This window comes from Staurois parvus, unplaced genomic scaffold, assembly GCF_062004578.1.
Source record: "Staurois parvus isolate SC_StPar_1 unplaced genomic scaffold, SC_StPar_1.0 ptg000882l, whole genome shotgun sequence".
In the NCBI taxonomy this organism is placed as follows: Eukaryota; Metazoa; Chordata; class Amphibia; order Anura; family Ranidae; genus Staurois; species Staurois parvus.
Window position 1 is genome coordinate 2,586,159 of NW_028318678.1, and position 18,006 is coordinate 2,604,164.

Consider the following 18,006-nt stretch of genomic DNA (forward strand, 5'->3'; position numbering starts at 1 on the left):
TTACCCTGAGAGAGGAAATATAGACAGATATCCCACTGGAAGACCGCATTCCAACCGGGGATCAGTGACCGATATTCCCTGTGACCCAGCCAGCGTAAAGCACAGGAAAACGTTTGTTCCATTTCTATGGATGAAGAGGAGGATCATCAGTCGGTCACATTGATTTTCCAGGAAAATCTATAGACGTGACGGCAGTTCTATCATACGGTCTGCAGGGGCTTGTTATTGGTCCAGAGTTAAACCTGCAATTATCTCAGGAAATACTTAAATCTACCGCGGCGGTTTCTTTTACTAGATTACATCAAAAGGAGGATAAAGGCCGGACACACACCTGATCCCGCTATAAATGTTAGCTTTTTTCTGACACTTAAAAGTTAAAAGCACAATATTGATGTGATAAATGCGTTGAGCCATTTCCAGACTCATGAATGAGGGGATAAGCAGGAGATGCGGAGGAGTCTGGGGCTGTTTTGCATTTTCATGGTAGCAGCCATGGGTATGGCCATTTGCTGTTCCGTCATTTTCCTCACACAAATGCATTTGTATATTGTGATCTTAATAGAAGACATTGCAAACAGCTTTCAATTAGTCATTCTTTTAGTCTGATATGGCTGATAACATTGGGCACTAACCTGAACTCAGAGCAAATGAGGGGTGGAGTCCCCGGATAACCCTCAGCAATAACCCCCTGCAAGTGTCAGGGCAAAACTTTTTGCAATGTCAGGGCCAGAAATAATCCCCTGTAATACCAGGGCCGGCAATAACCCCCTGCAAGTGTCAGGGCAAGAAATAACTCCCTGCAATGTCTGGGCAGGCAATAACACCCTGCAAGTGTCAGGCCAAGAAATAATTCCCTGCAGTGTCAGGGCAGGCAATAACCCCCTGCAAGTGTAAGGGCAAGAAATAACCCTGCAATGTCTGGGCAGGCAATAACCCCCTGCAAGTGTCAGGCCAAGAAATAACTCCTTGCAGTGTCAGGGCAGGATATAACTCACTGTAATGTCAGGGCAAGCAAGAACCCCCTGCAAGTGTCAGGGCAAGCAATATCCCCCTGCAAGTGTCAGGGCAAGAAATAACTTTCTGCAATGTCAGGGCAAGCAATAACCCCCTGCAAGTGTCAGGTCAAGAAATAACGCCTTGCAGTGTCAGGGCAGGCAATAACCCCCTGCAAGTGTCAGGCCAAGAAATAACTCCCTGCAGTGTCAGGACAGGCAATAACCCCTTGCAAGTGTCGGGGCAAGAAATAACTTTCTGCAATGTCAGAGCAAGCAATAACCCCCTGCAAGTGTCCGGGAAAGCAATAACCCCCTGCAAGTATCAGGGCAAGCAATAACCCCCTGCAAATGTCAGGGCAAGAAATAACTACCTGCAATGTCAACAATCAATAACCCCCTGCAAGTGTCAGGGCAAGCAATAACCCCCTGCAAGTGTCAGTGCAAGAAATAACTCCCTGCAATGTCAGGGCAAGTAATAACCCCCTGCAAGAGTCAGGACAAGCAATATCCAACTGCCAGTGTCAGTGCAAGAAATAACTCCCTGAAATGTCAGGGAAAGCAATAACCCCCCCCCCCCCCCCCGGCAAGTGTCAGGCCAAGAAATAACTCCTTGCAGTGTCAGGGCAGGCAATAACCCCTTGCAAGTGTCGGGGCAAGAAATAACCCTGCAATGTCAGGGCATGCAATATCTCCCTGCAAGTGTCAGAGAAAGAGATAAATCCCTGCAATGTCAAGGCAAGCAATAACCCCATGCAAGTGTCAGGGCAAGCAATAACCCCCTGCCAGTGTCAGGGCAGGAAATAACTCCCTGCAATGTCAGAGCAAGCAAGACCCCCTTGCAAGTGTCAAGGCAGGAAATAACTCCCTGTAATATCAGGGCAAGCAAGAACCCCTTGCAAGTGTCAAGGCAGGAAATAACTCCCTGTAATGTCAGGGTAAGCAAGAACCCCTTGCAAGTGTCAGGACAAGCAATATCCCCCTGCAAGTGTCAGTGCAAGAAATAACTCCCTGCAATGTCAGGGCAAGCAATAACCCCCTGCAAGCATCAGGGCAAGAAATAACTCCCTGCATTGTCAGGGCAGGAAATAACCCCTTGCAAGTGTTAGGGCAAGCAATAACCTCCAGCACTGCCCATAATAACCTCCAGGACCCAAGCACTGCACAGGCATAACCCCCAGCACCAGACAATAATAACCCACAAGGCCAGGCAATAATGCCAGGCAATAACCCCAGCACCATATTATAATGACCCCCAGCATTGGTGTTTAGTAGTGTTATTTACCTGAGCACCTTCCCATTTGAAGTTCCCATTCTCTGCACACAGTAAACTCTTCTTTCCATTTCTAGGCAGGTGCAGCTAGCTAGTCTGCCAATAGGTGGCTCTGTGCCAGAAGAATATCTGGTTACAGAAAATAGTGTCATCAGGTGTTAGGTCCCTTTTAAGTTAGAGCGCTCCTGCAGTGGTGTCATGGATGTCAGTGTCAGTGTAAACCACGTTGGGAGGAACCTTAGTAGAAGTTGGGGCATGGGAGCTAAACACCCCACATCATCACAGATGTAACCAACTTGAGGAGGCCTTGGAGAGGGCAGGGGGCCGGAAAGAAGTAGATCTGCACCCAGGAGAGCCAGCTGTAGACTTTCTGGCTCTTATGGAAGTGGGATCTAGGACCAGTTGCCAAAGACCTTTTAGGCCAGACCAAGACTTCCCTGATAAGGCAATTAACCTGGAGGGTCCTGGGAGAGTTGTACCCGTGGAGGAGGCGACTACAGTGAGAACAGTCCTGTGAGTACTAATGACCCCCGAGGTGGAAGGAGAGACTGTTAGAAAGAGATGGTTGCTCAAAGTGCTACAAATGCTTTCACGTGACTACTGCAGACCACCCACTAAATGTGATTGACTCTGTATTGTCAAGTGACTCCAGAATGTATGTCGTTTTGATGTGACTGTTATGAGTACCATCAGTAAAGTGTGGCAACCTTATTCATGTGTGGACATTCCTTCCTTGGGATACAAAGGTCGACAGCTGGGAAGGTCATGTGGAGGTCTTAGGTGTGGAGTGGGCACCATATGGCAGAGGGTTCAGGATGGATAGTGTTCTAGCAAAAGGACAGGAGCGGGACAAGGACTGCTCCTCTTACACACTGCCCATTCCAGAAGCACCTGCTATTGACTCTATGGCTGGCAGCCTTGAGTTCCAGCAGCCCATGCCAGCCTGGCAGGTACCAGAACTATTTACTTACTTGATTGTCAGAGCTGAGGGTGCCGAGGGAATGCTCAATAGAAGGGAGATAAGTAAAGCATTGTTGTTGGGCTGGCACTTGCTGCCGATGGGGTTGCTACTACCGTCAATCAGCCTAAAGCAGCAGATCTGAACCTGTCCATTAACAAGCCAGCAATGTAATGTAAGCACAAAGCTGGCATCCTTGGCCAAGATCTGGCAAGTTCCCAGGTATATTAGGGCCAGGACCAACACATTACAAATGAATGGGCTGCAAAATTGCATCGCACAGTGGCTAAATGGTTAGGACTTCCACCTGACAGCACTAGGGTCTTTGGTTTGAATCCCAACCGTGGCACCAACCACCTGGAGATTGCATGCTGTGCCTGCATGGGTTTCCTCCTACACTCCAAAGACATGCTGTCTAAATTTTATATGTATGAATGTGAGTTAGGGACCTTAGATTGTACGCCCCTTGAGGGTTAGGGACCTTAGATTGTATGCCCCTTGAGGGTTAGGGACCTTAGATTGTACGCCCCTTGAGGGATAGGGACCTTAGATTGTACGCCCCTTGAGGGTTAGGGACTGATGTGAATGTACAATATATATGTAAAGTGCTGCGTAAATTGACGGCGCTATATAAGTAACTGTAATAAATCACATGGGAATGAGCTGAAATTTCACAGGAACGCTACACGTGATGTGGACCAACCCTTAATGCGTTATTTACAAAAAGGGACACAAATATTTACTAAATTTAAATTAGACAAGACTAACCACTTGCCCTCCAGAGGATTTACCCCCCTTCCTGACCAGGCCATTATTTGCGATACGGCTCTGCGTTATTTCAATTGCGCGGTCATGCAACGCTGCACCCAAATGAAATTTACGTCCTTTTTTTCCACAAATAGAGCTTTCTTTCAGTGGTACTTGATCTCCTGTGCGTTTTTTATTTTTTGCGCTATAAACAAAAAAATGACTGACAATATTGAGAAAAAAAATATTTTCGATGTTTTGCTATTAAACGTGTCCAGTAAAAAAAATTCTAAAAATCAAATTTAGGCCAAAATGTATTCTGCTCCATGTCTTTGCTAAAAAAAATCCCAATACGTGTAAATGAATTGGTTTACGTGAAAGTTTTAGCGTCTACAAATGGCGGTATAGATACTGGAATTTTTTTTTCCACTAGTAATGGCGGCGATCAGCGACTTATAGCGGACCTGCGGGACTGTGGCGGGCATTATGACACTGGGGGGAACTGACTTGGTGGGTTCACATCTATCTGATTCAATAATATATATGAAATATATAGTTATCTTTTGGAACAACTAGTAAATTTTTCGAATCCACTCCAACCAATGAACATACGGTGTGATCCTAGCAAAAGAGTGAGGGGCTACAGTAATACTGAGTTATGAATATTTATGTTCTCTCTGGCCAATCACAAGAAGGTTTATTGCCAGTGGTGCATGCTGGGGGGGGCATAAATATTTGGGGGCTGACCTTGTGGGGCTCTTGTTCCCTTTGGCTATGGCCTGAGGAGGGTTTGTGTGTGTGTGTGTAGGGCATTTTGATCCAGTTAGACCTTTGCATGTGTCTGCTGCATAGCTTGGGAGTGTGCCACTGGACGCCTGCTTGTCCACTAAGATAGTGGAAACCCTGAATGCAAGGAGCATCACAGAGGATGAGTGTCTGGAAGGTAGCAGGGAATACCTGGGATGGAGTACCAGAGGTGACTTTGGGAACAAGGAACTCATGGACAGCCTGGAGACTCTTCTGAAGGATCCCAGCAGTTACTTATGGAGAAGGTATGGATGATGAGACTTATGGAGAAGATAAGTATATTTCAACTTAATGGCTCTCTACTAGTACAGAAGTGCTAAGGAAGAGAAGTCCCTACTCCTCTCTCCTTGTGGTATAAATCCTTAAAAAGGCATTAAAGTGACTGGAACCCAATTTTTACACATCCCCGATTGTCAGCCAAGGACTAGCCCAAAGCTAGACCACCCTGCCAGGGGAGGTCCCCTCACATGCTTCTGGGGGTTAGGAGGGTGCTTCACTACTCTTGCAAAATGCCCCAAACCCAAAATATTTGAATCTAAAGTGAGGTTTTATTTCAAATGTTACTAAAACATAAGACGCAGTGCATTTTGAAGGCCATTCATCGCCCCCTTTCACACTGTATCATGTGAAATGAAAAGATCTATAAGTGTGGACTCTAGGAATGATGTTGCTCTGGTCACGGCATGTTTGTCCCAGTAAATTCAGTACCATTCAGTAGCCCGTTGAAGCGTCAACCCCAACAGCCCGCCACCACAGTGACATCTTTTGATCTGTCTGAGAATGCCTTCATTACAAAGCAGAGGCATTCCTGTGGAAAGGAAGCAAAAACTGTATTTCATTCTCCTAATACGTGAGTTGATGTTCGAACTAAGCTGCCAGACCAGACCTTGCCGAAGACCGAAGTCAATCTAGAAGCATGTAATGAGACACCTTCTTCTGGTAGTGAAGGGGTGCGACAGTTGATGCTTAGTTACTAGAGACATTGACTCCATTCCCTGCAGGTTCCCATTGACTGAGATTCCGTGTTACCAGGCTACTGTCCAAGTGCTGAAATAATACAAGAGACCCCCCCTCCACCACTGCCACACACACCGCCTGCCGCTTCTCCAACGTCTACTGACCCAGCTCCAGCAATCCCCCAATATTTGCTTTGCTCTCAGCCAAGGAAAGTTCATCTCATTATTCAAGGCAGCATGAATTATTAACCCAGATAAGAGGTTTGTCCTGTACAGATACTGGCACAGATTCAGAGGGAGATGGAGCTGCTGATTGGCTCAGGGTTAACTCTTGGAGCTTCAACTTTTGACATTTTAGGGACATTCCAGCACTCAGATGGGTCAATTGTGTATGAAGGCGTCAAATAACATCCAAACTTTTCCATGGTTTCATCATGGGTTGAGCGGGCAAAGGTTGCGCTGGGTATGCACTAGTAAAATTTCAAACAGAAATATATAGGAAAATTTGTACAAAATTTCACAGAACAGTCAAATGTTGTTTGAAAGTAGTTCAAGATTTCATTTATTTTTAACATTCGATTTTGAAATGAATGGACTGTACTGAACAAAAGCCACATACACTGTTTGAAATTCAAACATTCTAGAAAAACTTTCCCATTCTGCTTCTTCAGATTTTGTGGTTGAGATCGAGATTTGACCCCACTAATGATTAGAAAAATAAACATTCTGACAAAAGCTGGCCAAACATGGCTCGAAATTCAACCGGTTCAGGAAGGATTGGCCAAATTTCAATACATCTATGGCTATTCTCACTAGAGAGAAGTCGTCTTAATTATTGGTCATCTGACAGAACAGGAAATGAGGAAAAGTCTCTATATTTTCTGCCTATTTAAAAGGCATCTAACAGAACAGGAAATGAGGGAATATTTGTGTACTTCCTGTCTATTTAGGAGTAAGGCAAAACAGAAATTGAGAGAAAATCTCCCCAATTTCTGCAAAATTATTGAACATCTGATAAAACAGGAAATAAGGGAATATTTCCCCACTTCCTGTCTATTTAATGGGCGTCTGACAGTACAGGAAATGAGGGGAAATTACCCCACTTTCTACTAAAGTGTCCGACAGAAAAGATGTAGCCCAGGAAGCGGCACTGTTCCGTCCCACAGTGTGGCTTGGGCTGACATACACCTTCAGCTGTCATTCCCTCTCCCAGCTCCAGAAAGGTGCGAGGAGCAGCTTCGCGGGGGAGAGAGAGAGGAGGGTGAGAGGACACAGATATTTGGGTGCTATACTTGCAGCTGTGGCTGACTGAAACCACATCCAGTGCCTGGGACAATAAGAGAATAGACTGCTTGCAGCCGTTTGGGACTGTGGGGGATGTAGTCCCAGGAGACAGCATCTCTCATGCCAAGTACCATATGGGACGATAATAAAAACCTTTTATCTAGTAAAAGGATATGCCAGTGTTTTTCCAGAACCTACTGGAGTTTAGTCCGATGGGTTCCGTAGGTAGTTACCACTCCCGTCCTTCTCATGTTTGCCTGTTGAGCTGGATTTTGGGGTTCCCTGTTCTTGTCCAGAATCTCCCCTGGCCAATATTTTTCCCTTACTTCTTTTTAGAATCGAGTTAGGGTAACCTCATACCCTAAATCCATCTATCTACAGTACATCTATCTCTGCTCATGAGTGGGAATGCTACTGATTAGGAGCTAAGGATGATGGCTGGTGGCGTGGAGGAGGGTAATCCCAGCAGTGGTTTCCAGTACCTCCGTATTTCCACTGTAGTACCAACTTTATGTAATTTCAGATCTAAAAATTCAATTTCTTACAGGTCAACTTTAAATAGTGTTTTTATTATTAATGTTGAGCTCCGTTATGAATGACTCAAATTGTCCAACTGTAAACCTCCATGCCAGATGCCACTAGCATATCTGCAATATATCGAGCCCACAAAATATGTCTTTCAAAGACTGGATTAGTGTAGACATGTTCCCTTTTCCATAATCCCAAATGGAGACAGGCACAGGAGGGGGCACATGTAGTACCCATGGCAATGCCTCTTACCTTTCTTGTCAAAAGTAAATGACTCAAATTGTCCAACTGTAAACCTCCATGCCAGATGCCACTAGCACATCTTCAATATATCGAGCCCACAAAATATGTCTTTCAAAGACTGGATTAGTGTAGACATGTTCCCTGTTCCATAATCCCAAATGGAGACAGGCACAGGAGGGGGCACATGTAGCACCCATGGCAATACCTCTTACCTTTCTTGTCAAAAGTAAAGACATTTTTGGTCAATACCAACTCCAAAAAAATTCGTACCACTGGTCTCGGGTGCCAGAGATCAGGAGGAGACCTAATAACAGACCGAATAGTGGTGCGAGACCATGAGTCACAGCTTCCCCACCTACCTTTTAAAAGGACAGCGTTACCATAACCTGTGACATAGTTTGATAACCTGCACCCTGTGCTTTGGGACATACTGAGACCTGAACCCTCCAGCACAGAACTCCTGAGCCCAATGGTCAAGACTACACTGACCATTGGGAGAGGTTTGGAGAGACTGAAGGACCTTTTAGCTTCCATTACTGCTCCTTTAGTTAGGACTCCCTATATCCAGGGTTCAGGTACAGAGACACTTGGTTTTCTCATTGTTTGTGGTGTTGTACAAATGTATTTATCTGTTATTGATTATTACTGTTGGCATTCTGTTATAGTTGTCTCATATTGGGAAAGAAAAAGACTTCTTGGAGATGCTTGGAACTATGAGGGATGTAGTCCCCAACCTCTATCAAGCCAAGTACTGTATAGGAGGGCAAGTCCCAGGAGAACAGGGTGCAGCAGAAAGACGAAAAATAAAGAAAACCCCAAGACTTGGAGCAGTCAGAGCGAAGTAAGGTGATGATGACAGATTTACATGGAGGTCATAGCTGAAGAGATCCAGAAAGCTAGAGGAAATTGGCATTACTGGTTCAATAAGAGCTCACCACTACAGAGTCCTGAGTCATCACCAACACCACCTGTGGGGGGTGTAGTCCCTAGGAGACAGCCTCTATCAAGCCAAGCATTGTATGGGACTGGAAATTCCAGTAGCACAGGGTGCAGCAGAAGGAGGAAAAGGAAAGAGAAGCCCAGTCTTGGGGCAGTCAAAGGGAAGTGAAGGGAATTTGGGTGTATTTTCCAGATAAATCTTCCTTATGATAGAATATCTCCCATTTCCCGGTTGTTTAAAGGGCACCAGACATAGCAGGAGTGAAAGGAATGCTCCCTGCTTCCTCTCTATTTGGCTGGTGTCAAACAAAACAGGAAGTGAGAGAAAATCTCCCTGCTTCCTCTCTATTTGGCGGGTGTCGGACAATATAGGCAGTGAGGGGAAATGCCACACAATGCCTTCTATGACTATTCATAGGCCTTTTCAAATGCATATAACATGCATTCAGGCACGTCAAGCATTTGGGCGTTCATTCATTTCATTGGCCAGAATATTAATTTATTCTGTCCATTAAAATGAATGAACTCTTAGTCGCTAAACGCACCTACTGTTTAGGCATCTTTGGACACGTTTATGTAATTTTAGGCAAGTTGGGCATTTTTTTCTGCCCAAACACTCCTCTTCTGAACACAATTTTGATGAGTTCAGAAACACCTGTAAATGTCTATGTTTACATGGACACATAGGCCACATAGAGAGGTGTTTTGGAGCAGAAAAAAAATGCCAAACACCTGTAAAAGGGCATTTGACAGCTGTGCATGAGTCCTTAGCTAGGGAAAAAACTACCTCTGTGCTCCCCTCTGATTTAGTTTTTAATACATTGCTGTGGACTGACTTTCTGTGACTTCATGTCTAAGGTACTGCCACCATTCCCCTGTCCAATGAGACTGTATCTGCCGGCCCCTGAGGGAGCCTCATTGTATAGTGGAACACAAGTTGGCAGTGCTTTTTCATAAGTCAAAATGCTGTACTGGCTCACTTTTTTGGCACAGGCAGACACCTCTAGGGCTCTTATCTTAGGATCCCGCCACCACAATGATGAGATCATCTCTGGATCCATCTGAGAATAACCAGATAGTGTGGTCGTTCTCTCATATCTATGTGCTGCAGAAGGCTGATGTTAAAGCGGAGCTCCACCCAAAAGGAGAAGTATCGCTTTGAGGCCTCCCCCCCCCATCCTGGTAAGGAATTGACACTTTTGGGGGAGCAGATAACTAATTTTGACAGGTACCCACTTCTGCATTGACCGTCTAGAGCTCCTCTTTAACATTTCTGACCATGGGGTTTAACCCCATATATTGAAAACAAGCCATTAGAGCAGCAGTGCAGCCAGGCAAGAAGCATTGTCAGAAGAAGTCCGCTCCTGAAACTTATTCATCTATTTAAATCTGACATTGAGTTCAACATGGAGAAAGGATTGTGAGACAGTACAAGGCACATACACATCCAGTTCTAGGATACGGCTTCATCTAGGAGCTCCAGGTTACCGATGCAACCTGGTCCACCTTTGTACCTACCATTGGACAGATGCAGCATGGGGATCACATATATACATAGTGCACTAATCACACATATGCATAAAGCACTAATCACCAACAAGCATATACAGTATATATATATATATCACAAATCACACATATACATAGTGTACACACACATATATATATATATATATATATATATATATATATATATATAAAAACACAAACACACATTTATACAGAATACACAAAGCACACATATACTTAAGCACACATATGTATATAAAGCACAAACACACATATACCTAAAACACAAACACACATTTATACATAATATACAAATCACACATGTATATAGAACAAAAACACACATTTATACAAAATGCACAAATCACACAAATATATAAAACACAAACACACATTTTATACATAATATACAAATCATACATGTATATAAAACACAAACACACATTTATACATAATGCACAAATCACACATGTATATAAAACACATACACACATTTATACATAATGCACAAATCATACATGTATATAAAACACATACACACATTTATACATAATGCACAAATCACACATGTATATAAAACACATACACACATTTATACATAATGCACAAATCACACATGTATATAAAACACATACACACATTTATACATAATATACAAATCACACAAATATATAAAAACACAAACACATATTTATACACAGTATACAAATCACACATACACACACATAACCACACAGTACACATTTCGGAGTAGAATGTCTGCGTTGCGGATGCCTCCCTATTCCTGTCCATGTCTAACCAATATCAATCCCCCCATCCACAGCTTTCTCATCCAGACAGATCATAATTAACATGATAAAAGACTCTCAGGGGCAGCCAATCAGGCAACAAAAAAAAAAAGATAGAACGAAAGATTAAAAAAGCAGATACATGAGCCCCAACGACAAGCGACATAAATAAACTATAATCATCCAATCGCCAATTTGTCTTCATGATGTGGGAACAATAAAAGGCTTATCATCATCAACTTCCCTGACAAATATAGTTCTCCGAATAAAGATAAGGGTAGAATTTATTCCCTAACGCACGCATCGATCAGAGCGATAAAACTAAATTAGGGCTCAGCCACATGTGAGATCCTATGCCATTTAACCCCTTGCTGCCAACAGAAATCAGGCTGCAGATGAGGCACTCTCCAACAAGGGGTTGAATCTCACAAGGGTTAAAATCACACCAACAGAAAAAAAAGGGAAAGGACTCCTTCAAAATCTATGCAATAACATTTTCTCACAATGTATTATATCCATCAACATGGAAGAGTTTATACACGTATATATGGAGGAGTTGTAGGCAATATGACTGTCAGAGATATTGAGGAGCAGAAGGTGCAGGTCCACCCAGGGGTGGACTGACAACTCATGGGGCCCCCGGGCAATAGGGGATCATGGGGCCCCTGTGTCCTTGCCCAAACTCAAAAAAGCCTATGAAAAAGGTACCAGAGGCATCTCATGGAACCCCCTACTGACCCGGGCCCTCGAGTTTCCAAATGGTCAGTCCACCCCTGGGCCCACCTCATAGTGGTTGGTCACATTCAACTGGACTTGATCTGTAATGCTGAGACGGTGCAGGTTCACGTTGTACAACTACAAGTGTCAGCATGCCTTGTAAAAACCTATATACCTTACAATCTCTTTGAGATCTACCAACAATTATATCCTACTACAGCCTACCTGATGAGATACAAGAGATTATTTAGGTGGGCTCCTTCTACTACCAGTTTTAGTAGAACTAGATTGAGGCTGGATTAACACCTTTGCCTCTGAAGATTAATATGGCCAAACATTTTGCAATCTAACTAGACAATCTTTTTGAGATCTACCAAAAACTATGTCCACCAGAGCCTACCTGATGAAATAAAAGAGTAGATTATTTAGTTGGGCGGCTCCTTCTACTATGCAGTTTTGGTAGACCTAGATTAAGGCTGGATTCACACCTTTGCCTTTGAAGATTAAGATGGTCAAACATTTTGCAATCTAACTAGACAATCTTTTTGAGATCTACCAACAACTATGTCCACTAGAGCCTACCTGATAAGATAAAAGAATAGATTATTTAGGTGGGCTCCTTCTACTATGCAGTTTTGGTAGACCTAGATTGAGGCTGGATTCACACCTTTGCCTCTGAAGATTAAGATGTTCAAACATTTTGCAATCTAACTAAACAATCTTTTTGAGATCTACCAACAACTATGTCCACTAAAGCCTACCTGATAAGATACAAGAGTGGATTATTTAGGTGGGCTCCTTCTACTATGCAGTTTTTGTAGACCTAGATTGAGGCTGGATTCACACCTTTCCTTCTGAAGATTAAGATGGCCAAACATTTTACAATCTAACTAGATAATCTTTTTGAGATTTACCAACAATTATATCCTACTACAGCCTACCTGATGAGATACAAGAGTAGATTATTTAGAAGGGCTCCTTCTACTACCAGTTTTGGTAGACCTAGATTGAGGCTGGATTCACACCTTTGCCTCTGAAGATTAAGATGGTCAAACATTTTACAATCTAACTAGACAATCTTTTTGAGATCTACCAACAACTATGTCCACTAGAGCCTACCTAATAAAATACAATAGGGGATTATTTAGGTGGGCTCCTTCTGCTACCAGTTTTGGTAGACCTAGATTGAGGCTGGATTCACATCTTTCCCTCTGAAGATTAAGATGGCCAAACATTTTACAATCTAACTAGACAATCTTTTTGAGATCTACCAACAATTATATCCTACTACAGCCTACCTGATGAGATACAAGAGTAGATTATTTAGGTGGGCTCCTTCTACTACCAGTTTTGGTAGACCTAGATTGAGGCTGGATTCACACCTTTGCCTCTGAAGATTAAGATGGTCAAACATTTTACAATCTAACTAGACAATCTTTTTGAGATCTACCAACAACTATGTCCACTAGAGCCTACCTATTAAGATACAAGAGTGGATTATTTAGACGGGCTCCTTCTACTACTTAAATTTGGTTGATCGAGATACAGGCTGGATTCAAGTCATGAGGCACCTCAATGTGTGTTATAATGCCTGTTGAGTCAACAGTGTTGATGTTGGGGGTCAAAATATATTTCCGTGCCCTCTACCTACATTAGCATGTTGCAGTGCCATTCATTTTGAATGGCAGCCCAAAGCACGGATGCAATGCAGCTCCAACGCACTAGAGTTGCAGTGCACCAAAATGCATGATTTCAGTTGCCGAATGATGCATGTCTGTTTTCTTGGACATTTTGGTGCATGGCAAGCATGTTCCTTTGAACTGGCTTCCCTAACATTTGTTAGCCCTTTCTTGCCCGCACTGGCTTTCCTTGTAAAAAGTTCTAAACACTGGAAAACATGGAAAAATCGGTCGCTCACATGACCACTGTGATTGGCTGTCACAGTGGTCACATGATCAGGAGCCGGTCCTGCCGGCTACTGATCATTATCTGGAACAAGAGCTGTCTTTCACAGCTCAGTCTCTGTGCTGGGATCGTGCAGTGAGCCTGCTCTCAGCACAGAAACGTGGGCTGCCCCATGACGCATATGTGCAGCATGTGAGCATTAAAGCCCACCCTTTTGCCCCCCGAACATATGTTTTTTGTGGGCGGCAAGGGGTTAATGCATGAAAAAATGAAAGTTAATGAATGTGTTATCTCAATGCTCCAGGACACCAAGGTCTACGGTACCCTCAATACAAAGTGCATTGCAACATGCTTAAAAACACAATGCACATTAACATTTGTTGGCATGCGTTTTGATGCGTTTCCATTGATTTTGTATTGGTGTGAATCCAGCCGTATAGCAATGCTGGGAGGTCTACTCATTGACCCTTTGCAACAGGCTACCAGCGTGTTTAGATATTGTGGTACTACAAGTCCCAGTGGACCTTACTGGTGTAGCCACATTCTATATCTGTTGTTGAGCTACTCCAGGACTTGTAGATTCCACCATCAAATGTCATCTGGCTTCCTTTATGAGACTTGTAGTTCCACAACTGAAGGGTCACATGAATCCATAACGGGCTGCTTTAATAAAATACATTTTGCCATCTTTTTGTCTTTCCCTTTAATGGAAGACTACAAGTCCCAGGATCTCTGGGACTTGACTCTCAGGTTTGCTGGGACTTTTAGTCTCCAGCCATCTAATCCTAGCTCTGTAACTAATGTAGAAATAAGTGTCGGCAAAGCCTGCCTTCCACTTGGAGAACTACAAGTACCAGCATGCACTGACACCCTATGACTGTCTGACTTGTACAATAACCTACTTTTAGGATTACTGCACTCTGCACTGTCACTGCATTGTCATGCTGGGTCTTGTAGTTCCTGAGCTGCACACCTACTGACTATGTGTTTGGCAGAATTCATATAAAACTACTAAAATTATAATTCTTTCATCCTAATTCAGAGTTCTCATTCCTAACTGTTCATTCTTAAATACAGTAACCCACAGCAGTCTGCCGAGGTCAGATCAGATTCTGATTGGTTGCTGTGTGTATTGGTACCAATAGGAATAGGAGCGATGCATGGAATGAGGCTGTATCTGATTTATTCAATAGGCTGTGCAAAGAGCAGTGCTGATGTTCACAGCCTCCAGCCTGACATTTGAGTGCCCATTCACGCTGATCCATTGTGGCAATGCACCCTAAAACACGAGCATCAATGAGCACTGCTACATTGCGTGCCAATGCACCTGCTCCATGTACATTGCCATTCCATGTGAATAGCACCTCCAACGCTCTGTACAGTCAGGTGCACACACAGCGCCCTGCAACACAATAGCACGCATTTCGCTATTTTGTAGCCCATGTAGTACATTGACAGCCCTTCACAATATAACAAATTGCTCTAATGTCATTGAACCCAGATGTGCAACGAGGTTTGCAAAAGGATTTCCATTTGTTTCCCTTTCCTTTGCACACCCTCCCTACCCTTTGCATACCCTTCCTGTCCTTTGCACACCTTTCCTTCCCTTTGCACACATCTTCCCTTCCCTGTGCATACCCTCCCTGCCCTTTGCCCTTTGCACACCCTCCCTGCCCTTTGCACACCTTCCCTTCCCTTTGTACACACATTCCCTTCCCTGTGCATATTCTCCCTTGCCTTTGCACACCCTCCCTTCCCTTTGCACACCCTCCCTACCCTTTGCACACCCTCCCTGCCCTTTGCACACCTTCCCTTCCCTTTGCATACCCTCCCTACACTTTGCATACCCTCCCTTTCCTTTGCACACCTTCCCTGCCCTTTGCACACCTTCCCTTCCCTTTGCACACCCTCCCTGCCCTTTGCACAACCTCCCTGCCCTTTGCACACCCTCCTTGCCCTTTGCACACCCTCCCTGCCCTTTGCACACCCTGCCTGCCCTTTGCACACCCTCTCTGCCCTTTGCACACCTTCCCTTCCCTTTGCACACACCTTCCCTTCCCTTTGCGCACCTTCCCTTTCCTTTGCATACCCTTCCTGCCCTTTGCACACCTTCCCTTCCCTTTGCACACCTTCCCTTCCCTTTGCACACCCTCCCTGCCCTTTGCACAACCTCCCTGCCCTTTGCACACCCTCCTTGCCCTTTGCACACCCTCCCTGCCCTTTGCACACCCTGCCTGCCCTTTGCACACCCTCTCTGCCCTTTGCACACCTTCCCTTCCCTTTGCACACACCTTCCCTTCCCTTTGCGCACCTTCCCTTTCCTTTGCATACCCTTCCTGCCCTTTGCACACCTTCCCTTCCCTTTGCATACCCTCCCTGCCCTTTGCACACCTTCCCTTCCCTTTGCACTGCCATACCAAAAAAGCCAAACACACGACTATTGTGCCAGACTATAACCTGACCCCAGGCTTACCTATCCTAAAGGGGGGGGGGGGGGGGGGCTGGGTTATCAGCACCCTCTTTCCATATTGCAATTTTTTTTTCTAGATCTTCCTAAAATTTCCTCCAGATTCCTAGACTTCTGCACGGAAATCCTACAATTGCATCTTTCATTGCTCCTGAAAAATCAGTATGTCATATACAAGGGCAGCACAGTGGCTAAGTGGTTAGCACTTCCGCCTGGCAGTACTAGGGTCATTGGCTCAAATCCCAACCACGGCACCAACTGCCTGGAGTTTGCATATTCTCCCTGTGCCTGCGTGGGTTTCCTCCTGGTACTCCAGTTTCCTCTGACACTCCAAAGACCTGCTGGTAGGTTACTTGGCTCCTGTCTAAATTGTCCCTAGTATGTGTATGTGAGTTAGGGACCTTAGATTGTACACCCCTTGAGGGTTAGGGACCTTAGATTGTACACCCCTTAAGGGTTAGGGACCTTAGATTGTACGCCCCTTGAGGGTTAGAGACCTTAGATTGTACGCCCCTTGAGGGTTAGGGACCTTAGATTGTACACCCCTTGAGGGTTAGAGACCTTAGATTGTACGCCCCTTAAGAGTTAGGGACCTTAGATTGTACGCCCCTTGAGGGTTAGGGACCTTAGATTGTACACCCCTTGAGGGTTAGGGACCTTAGATTGTACGCCCCTTAAGAGTTAGGGACCTTAGATTGTACGCCCCTTGAGGGTTAGGGACCTTAGATTGTACGCCCCTTGAGGGTTAGGGACCTTAGATTGTACACCCCTTGAGGGTTAGGGACCTTAGATTGTACACCCCTTGAGGGTTAGGGACCTTAGATTGTACGCCCCTTGAGGGTTAGGGACCTTAGACTGTACACCCCTTGAGGGTTAGGGACCTTAGATTGTACACCCCTTGAGGGTTAGGGACTGATGTGAATGTACAATATATATGTAAAGCGCTGAGTAAATTGATGGTGCTATATAAGTACCTGAAATAAATAAATAAGTGATAATTGAAACTTGTAGCATTAAAAGCATGCATGTAATAAAAGAGTTCCCGAATCAAAATTGAGATTGAGATGTTTAAGAATTGCCCTGAAATGTCACGTTTCTAACAGAATAATCCCCTCTGTGATCCTGGCTTACCTGGCTGCTTTCCTTCCTCCGTGGCGTCCTGTAACTTTCCCATAGCTGTGCCTTTTATGTGCAGAGAGAACGGTGAGCGCCCGACCTGCGTTCAGTCCGGGAATTGGTGCCTCGCACCTGTGATCACCGAGCCCGACAGCGAAGGACTGATCCCTATTCAAGTCCTGGAGGCTGCTTTATAATCCGGTCCCATAGTCTGAAGTGACTGTCATTGCCTTCTGTGAAAACAAAGCAGCCTTCACATTGTCCGTGACCACAAGAGTGTGGCAGAGGCAACAAGCTGCCTCCTTTCTTCTTTTTGTTTTTTGTAAACCTTTAACAGCTCCGATAGAATTTCATGCACCTCCCCGCAGCAGTCCAGGTGCGCTGCTCCTCTGCTGACATCCCAACGGTGGCTGCTTCCTTAGCAGGCGGTGATATAGGTGTCAGTTCTCTGTGTGATGTGAATATGAAATGTTTCATGTCCCCCCCACCCCCCCATACACACACCATGCATGCACAGCAGTACTCCCTGGCTCAGCTCTGTCCGTCCTGTGTCAAGCCAAGAGTGAGACTGATCCGGCCACACAGAGCTGGGAAGGTGGATTATGGATTTCCATTAGATAGTCTGTGTGTCAGGTCCCTGCTAATCCAATCAGTCAGGGGGGAGAGGAGAGGTGGGTGGCAATACCACACAGACCCAATATCTGCTCAGGCTAAAAGTACACCATACTGGGGGGGTTATTTACTAAAATCTGGGGCAGCTCTGCACAGGAACCAATC

The 18,006-nt window shown here is 44.7% G+C and overlaps 1 protein-coding gene across 1 annotated transcript in view; it reads right to left on the reverse strand.

Moving 5' to 3' along the window:
• Nucleotides 1-17,692, reverse strand: part of SSTR5 (somatostatin receptor 5) — a 43,963-nt gene extending 26,271 nt beyond the window's left edge. Inside the window, exon 1 of the mRNA XM_089656037.1 lies at nt 17,245-17,692. The gene's annotated coding sequence lies outside the window, so the exon portion shown is untranslated. The remainder of the gene's footprint in view (nt 1-17,244) is intronic.
• Nucleotides 17,693-18,006: the final 314 nt, after the last annotated feature.